Genomic DNA, 7392 nt, shown 5'->3' with positions numbered 1-7392 from the left:
GTGCAAAGAACACAGATGTGAGCATTACGGAGCGGAAGCGTCGGCTGGCTGTCAAGGGCATACATTTTTCACAGGAAAAGAATCAATACGTTGACGATAATGGCACGTTTAATATCGTAGTAATACCTATGGTACTGGTAGTAATAACAGTGCTTACAGGTTATACGGTGCGATTGGCAGAGGATAACAACTCGAATTGGTGGCGTTTTTTTTTTTGTTCGCTTCCTTTTCATTATTCATTAGTCACTGGCTCATTCACGCGTGTGTAAAAGCGTCTTTCTCGCCGCGAAATCTGTTTGTGCTTCTGTACGTGTGTCTGAGTACCTATTCGTGTACGTCTGCTTGTTCGACGGAGGCGGACAATGGTAGCTCTGCTGCTATTAACAGCACTCAATGCGGACCCTGTTAGGAACTCGTTGTTGTATTATATAGACAGTTGTGTGGGCGTAAGTGTGTGTGTGTGTGTGTGTGCGTCTATGAAAAGTTGGCTCGGGCAGTGGCTGCCATGTCTATAGTAATGTATGAGTGCGCTTGCAGTGACCCGCAAGCAATAGGAAGAACTCCTGGGCGAAAAGTCAAACGAATCTTGAGACTGACATGTCTGTCACGACGTTCGTCGTTGATCGAAATGAAGACGCGCGTCAAATGATCCAGCGACGTTATCTGTCCTTTGCGATGTTTCGCCTCTTCATGACTAACGTAGGGTGAATGAGGTCTGGCCTTTTACCTTTTTCGTTTTTGGGCGATGCTACTTACTTGACTATTTAGCGTTCCTTGGCAAAGATGGCGGTGAAAAGTGGTGTTCGCAAGAGGCGACATTAACGTTCTCTGTTAGGAATTAAAAAACGTTTGAGCCAACTTGCTACACATCCGCAGATGTCCTAAGATGTGTAAAAGTCGTATGGATCATACAGAAGACCCAACAGTTATTCGGTAGCGAAACGCGCTAATAATGTACATAGGCATGAAGCGCAAATGATCGGGGAACTAGCAGAAAAGTCACTTCTGATGGAACTTGATGGACGCGCTTCTAAGATAAGCGATGATCGCCTTTCGATCTATTGGTGGCCTTAAGAAACGTATTGAAATAAAACATCTGAGCCACACTGAATACTAATTGCGTTTGGTAGCAACATCCTGTACTAAAGCCTACAATCGTTAAGAAGTTCTCCACATTTTTAGATCGAGGATACATTCTGTTTCTGACCTGCTTTTGATCACTGGGTAGGATATTAGCTCACGGCAAACAAGTGGCATAAGCTTTGCAGAAGAAAACATTTGTATCCATGCCTTAATTAAATGAAATGGTTATTTCGAAATTAATAACACAGATAGATTAGTTTTTGCTGGGTTCACACTTCAACATGCATGATAACTGTCACAATATCGTCTGTAGAAATACAATTGGCCATGTTCGTTCTCTATGAAGAAAGTTCACGCTTCCTTATGGCAAATTGTTTCATAATGCTTTCACATCAATATTCTGTACTCTCAATATAGTGTTCTAGTCTTCGGAAGATAAAATACTACTTGCCGCTGAAGCGTAATGCAAAAAAAAATATTTATTCCAATCTTGGCAGACCATGCAGGAGGGAGCCAGCTTCTTTTATGCGAATTAGGCCTTTACTCCTGGAAGAACAATCATTATTTGTGCTGCAGTTTTTAAGGGTGTCGAAAGAATAGGCGGAATAAAATTAAAAGAAAAGGTTGACAAATTGGGGGTTTTTAGCAGAGCGAGATTCCTCTTTCCGCCTATTTCTAAGCGGTAACTACTCCCGATCAGAGCGGCGTCTAGCATCGCCAATGAAGGTACCTTCGTTTTACTGCTTGTTTGTTTATCGGCATCTGGACTGCATCAGTTGACTATGATCCGTCGCGTTATTACCTCTAGAAGAAAAACATCCGCACTGGAAAATTGTGAGCCCGTCATGTGGATGTGTAGTTCCCAGCAAATTCATTGTCATTCTCTATGATCTGCCCATCCATCCACCTGTCTGACTTTCGTACGTTCGCCTGACGTTCGACAAAAATCACGGCAGAATACCTGGTATTAACGTCAATCTCTCTGTTTTCAATCGAAAAGAGGACACGCTTCGAAACAGGGGCATTGCCAGCTTTTATGCTACTGTGATTGCTGTTCTGACAAGCGTTACCAATCCTGCAATTGGCGCGTTGAGCCTGAGATGGCACTTTATTACCCGCGTATTCCGGAATGTTATTGAATTGCATTTGCTGGGGTCAGTTCTCTGTGACAACTTTTCGCTCCGTTGCAAATGGCGTCTTGAGTGAGATTGCTGTCGTTGTTACTGGATGGTATAGTGGTGATGGTACCATAGTTTCGCTTGTGTTTTTATTCCTCCCGAACACTGAGTCCCTGGAATGTTGGGTTCCGGTAGCAGTTGCTGATGATTCAAGCATTCGTTAGGTAAGCACTATCGTGTTGTCGACTGATCGGTGCAAATCTATGGACAGCGGCGTATTATATCTGTCTGTGTCTATCCATTGAAATCCGTGTCAGCATGGTACAAGATCTTTTGCCACTGCCGTCGTTTCGTTTAGACACTTTTACTTCTATGCCAACGGTTGTTCTATGTTGCACCTGCCTCCATAAACAACACCATCATCATCACCGCCGCCAACACTATCTGTTGTTGTTGCTGTTACCGTCGTCTCTCACCTGCCTTCGACGACGATGAGAACGGCGGCGGCGGCGGCGGTGACGATGGTTTTGACATTTGGCAGTTAAGGTTGTTGCAGTAGTTGTCATCTTCGCCGTCATCCGTGTGTGTTTGTTTGTTTGTTGTAGATCCCGTCTATCTGTTCGTTTTGCTGCCAGCTGTTGTTTTCTGTACAGCAAGAACGTTGCTACGTCCTCATAGAAAGCGGTTTGTTGATGATGACATTGTACGGCCATACCGAACTTCGGGACCCGTTACTGCAAACGGTTATATCGATCTCGGCATGCTTTTGTGTCAAAGTGTACATCGTTTATTGTAGAATGCCACTGAAATCGCGATCCGCTCATCCGTTTACCTGAAATCCTGACAGTCCGCCCACAACGATCGACTAGCCAAATTTGCCAAACCCGTCTACATATTATTAGCTAGTTGACCAAAAAAACAATAATGCAAAAATCCACTGATTCAATAGATTTCGAGCAGTTGTACTGAATGATTTTAAACACATTTTTTTAACTGACTCTCTTTTATGTCGTTCGTTTATAGGATAATTTTGTAGAGCTGTTTATCAGACGCCTCCTGAGTAGCTAGTGCAGAACGGATAATGAGGCTGACGCACACAGAGATATTACGGTCACAACCAAAATCGAACCTGTCCTCTTTCGATATATTTCGCCTCGCTTGTTTTTCGCTATAGCTGATATAACAGGCATTTATTATGCTACTATAGTACCTATAAGTCTTATACCTACATGTGTATGTGTAGGATTGTTGATTGTCTCGTCGTTCGTTGTGTCTATGCGACTCCCCCGTGATATATACGTTTGGGTCTCAGTGACATTCAAGAGATGCTTGCGAATTTTGTTCAAAGCTCCCAATGTGCGCTCATTTATGGAAGGCAATGACCAATTACACTATGCTGGAGGCAGCAGCAGGGGGGCGCTTGGTGCAGACGTATAGTCTCTGTCTGCGTGGGCCTGCAATGTCGTGCCGCCGCTTTCTGTAACAAAATAAGCGGATATAGCATTTGCCATTTGTTATTAGTAGGCGAACACTGTCTCAGCTAAGTGGATTAGCAATTGAAACTCATCAATGAATCCCTTGATCAGGCCGAGTCGATTTCCAGATATCTTATTCACACTAATTCTAGTCAGCTCTGGAGGTGTCTCAAAAAGGGAATAACTCAAGCTTGACATTGTTACAGCAACCAAAGTTGTGATTGTTGTTGCTGTTGTTAGTGTCGTTACCATTGTTACCTAGAAAAATAGAGCATCTTCCTGTCTCGGGCAGCTGCCGCCTGACAGAACATTTTGCCCACGTGCAGACACTCGCGCAAGCCCTTACCGTTCGTTCGTGATCCGAGCTAGTATAATTCAATAATTCGTTCTGGCTTCCGACAGCGGTGGTCGTGATGGGGACGACGATGCTAACGATGATGACACCGCTTCTAAAAGACGCCTTGAAAAAGAGTGAGCGAAAAATCAGCTATAGCGTTATTTCCTTTCAATCATTTTGCGAAAGGGGAAATCTGGTAGAAATATGTCCCCGATTATGACTAGAACCCACAGAGGCTATAAATTAACGATCAAACAATTTACGCTGCAGCAGCGGAATGGCAAACGTAGGCACAGTATTCCGACATTCTGTTATGTGATTTGCTAATGTCAAATGTAATTGGATAACACTTGGCGTGAATCGATCGCGTCCAGCTCTCCGGCCGGAAAAATGTTTTCAAACTGACTTCACGTCAAACCATCTAAACGTAATAGAGACGTAATTAGCCAATGGCTAATTTGACGTATTGTGCGCTATTAGTCGTCCTGTGACGTCTAATGAATAAAAATATGGCCAACCATCGCGGTGATTAAGATGTATTTGCTTTTGCTGTTCGGGTTCGCTCAAGTCGACAGTCTCTCACAACGCTTTTCGAATAACCATGAAAAGCAAAATCCCGCTAAAAATAGAGTACATACCTATTTGATTTTTGAGAAATCACTGTGTCTTTCGCTAACGGGAAAGAGACCAAGGTATATCGAGGCTCGTTTATTGAACACTAACGATCAGGCAAGCGTTCGACTATATGTAATATTTTAAACCTATAATATGACATAGGCCAACAACCTATGGATCAGATACGTTCGTAATTAACGGTTACTGAATTTAGCCATTTTGGCGGAGCATAGGTCATCCTTCAAGCAGTCTGCTAATTGTTTGCCATTCTCTGATTAAATAATACTGCAACTCACACTTAACGGTAGCTCTTAAATTTGATAAAATTAGTTAAGGAATTGTTTTATGTACGGATGAGCGTCTGTTGTCCTATACCTTGCGTTGTACTTATATCGTTGAAGTGCTACAGCATGCTTGATACACTGGCGGCAAATTTAATTTTAGAGGTTTCACATGTAGAGTTAATCGGTTAACCTTGCTGCCTTCGTTCTACTATATATTTTATTTAGTATTGTTTAGTTATTTTTAATACATAATACATTGGTTTTAATTTTGACCAAGGCAGATGCTTTTGCTCAGCTGTTTGTTACCTACTCTATGCCGATGTTGCCCTTTATAAATTTTACTACAATTGTCATTATTTATAGTCTGTTGTGAATTCAAGTTTCTGCCTTTCATTTTGGATTCCCCTGGAAACCTCGTTATAGTTCGGTAAAATTTATCTGTGACTATCTTCTTTTTTTTTTTCGTCGTCCGTAGCTTATCAGCGTCTTATGCGGATTAGCGTTTCGTTCGAATCCCTGCCGTCGCATGCGCCCGTACGTAAGCATGTACAGTTTGTACCGTTGCCAACGTCTTTACCGCTGTCTTCAGTAGTGTCGTTGTGTACAGTTAATCGGAACGTGTGCTGACGTTTTGCTCGCTCACTCGGTTACCTGCCCGACTGATTGATACAACAAGCAACAAATAAACAAATTTCTTTTCATCTGGCTAGTTCGAGCGTCGACTCGCGCGGTTATTTAAAAAAAAACTTCGCCGCTAACAATAGGCCAAAACAGGCCGACGAACAGTACCAGCAGCGCCGCCAAAATCAATATAATAATAATAATAATAATAATAATGACGTATCTACGCCATACGCTGGACCCACTATAATTATCTTTCAAGTCAACGAACTTAAACTAATCGTAGCACTGCCGGCCTCACTCGTTAACGGGCGATTTGTTGGACAACACAGAAAAAATTAATCGCACGTATTTCAAAGAGTGAAGGATCATACTAGCAGGTTAAATGTGGCTGTTAAACCACCGCCCTATGCTGATTTATTATGATCAAGGGCGTAAATAGAGCTGTTTTTATTCATTTGGCCCTTTTCTTACAAAGCTAAGGACCACTACTTATATCTTTCGAGCTATAAGGGCAACTCAATCATAGCGTTTGAAGTGAATCATACCAGAAACTATAATAGTTTATAATAGGTTTCATCAACTATCTGAATTCTAGGGTTAATCAAACGTGTCACCTTCAAAAAATGTAGGTGTAACACTATAATAACCTTCAGCATGGATGGTAATCTTATTTAATGTAATCTCATCGTAATTTTGACTATTCCTGACAATTATATTGTATATTTAGCGGTCAGGAAGAAAAAATCTCAAAGAAACAAGCAAATGTACATCGATAGAAAATATTTGTATGCGTAATGTTATATAAAAAACAAAAAAAAAACAGCTCTTGTGCGTTCGTATAGGTGCGGTCGTGTGTGTGAATGGCTATCCTGTTCATATTCACTGATTTACCGTGAGGACGCCGGAATCGGTCAATAGCAGACGCACGACCGGACGTCGTTAGGGGATGGGCCACACCGTCAACATAGAGGAAAACGACAAAATCTGTTGCCGTTTTCTGACGGTTTTAGTGGAAATTTCAGCTCTCGTGATCGAGTCCCTGTTGTTGACTACCAAATGTCTTCTCTCTTACCCCCCGTACTCTAGCGGCAGCCGCTGCGCCAGGGAAGCCGCTACGGCTGTTCATTGACATCATCCATCCACCCAGCCTCCTGGGTGGCGGATACTGGCGACGTGGATTCCGGCCAATTTGATAGACCCGCAAGAACTCATTCTCCCGCCTCGTCTTTTCCTTTCCCTCTGTCTGCCTCGCTTTCGTTTTTTGACAGGCTTCCACCACGAGGCTTTCCAATTTTTCCTGCAAGAAGCGTTCTGAAAGAGCGAAATTATGTAAATTCGTCGAATAAGCAGCCGTCAACGAAAAAGCTTCTTCATTCAGGAGCGCACAGTGTGAGACATCTGAGCGTTTGGATGTGGCACGAAGACGAGTCGTCAACGTTCGGGCCACCTGTGCGAATATCTAGAAAGAACATAAACAATTTTATACAACATTGTTCTTATATGATATTAGATGTGCGCTTTTCTCCTATGTTCCTTCTGCTGGAAATCTGTTCCTAATCCGTTTGGATATTTTTTGCGGCCCATCTATGGGTGGGGTATACTTTGGCACAAAAAACACCAGCAAAGAAGGATATACGTAAGACAGACAATTATTAAAAAAAAAAAAAAAATAGAATTAAAAAATAAAAGCGCATCGTGGCATAAATTCACAGATATAAGTCGCGACAAAGATTAAACAATACAGCTTAAAGATGCCCAGTAGAATATACATTATGTTGTACACAGTCTACTTTTGAGAATTTGTCTCGAGCGTTCTCCATTTTGAGCGCCTCATCAATAAATGATCGATGTATTTC

At 42.2% G+C, this 7392-nt stretch overlaps 1 protein-coding gene and 1 long non-coding RNA gene across 2 annotated transcripts in view; one reads left to right on the top strand and one right to left on the bottom strand.

The window, feature by feature from the left end:
• Positions 1-7392, top strand: part of uif (sushi, von Willebrand factor type A, EGF and pentraxin domain-containing protein uif) — a 78377-nt gene that overhangs the window by 14179 nt on the left and 56806 nt on the right. The window lies entirely within an intron of this gene.
• LOC111258827 (uncharacterized) lies at positions 2173-3657 on the bottom strand. The gene is made up of 2 exons (XR_002679219.2): positions 3431-3657; positions 2173-3041 (listed from the first exon to the last, which is right to left on the bottom strand). It is a non-coding gene; the product is annotated as an uncharacterized LOC111258827 (long non-coding RNA).

Source organism: Varroa jacobsoni, unplaced genomic scaffold (genome assembly GCF_002532875.2).
Source record: "Varroa jacobsoni isolate VJ856 unplaced genomic scaffold, vjacob_1.0 scaffold_267, whole genome shotgun sequence".
Classification (NCBI taxonomy): Eukaryota; Metazoa; Arthropoda; class Arachnida; order Mesostigmata; family Varroidae; genus Varroa; species Varroa jacobsoni.
This window is presented reverse-complemented; position numbering and strand designations above follow the sequence as displayed.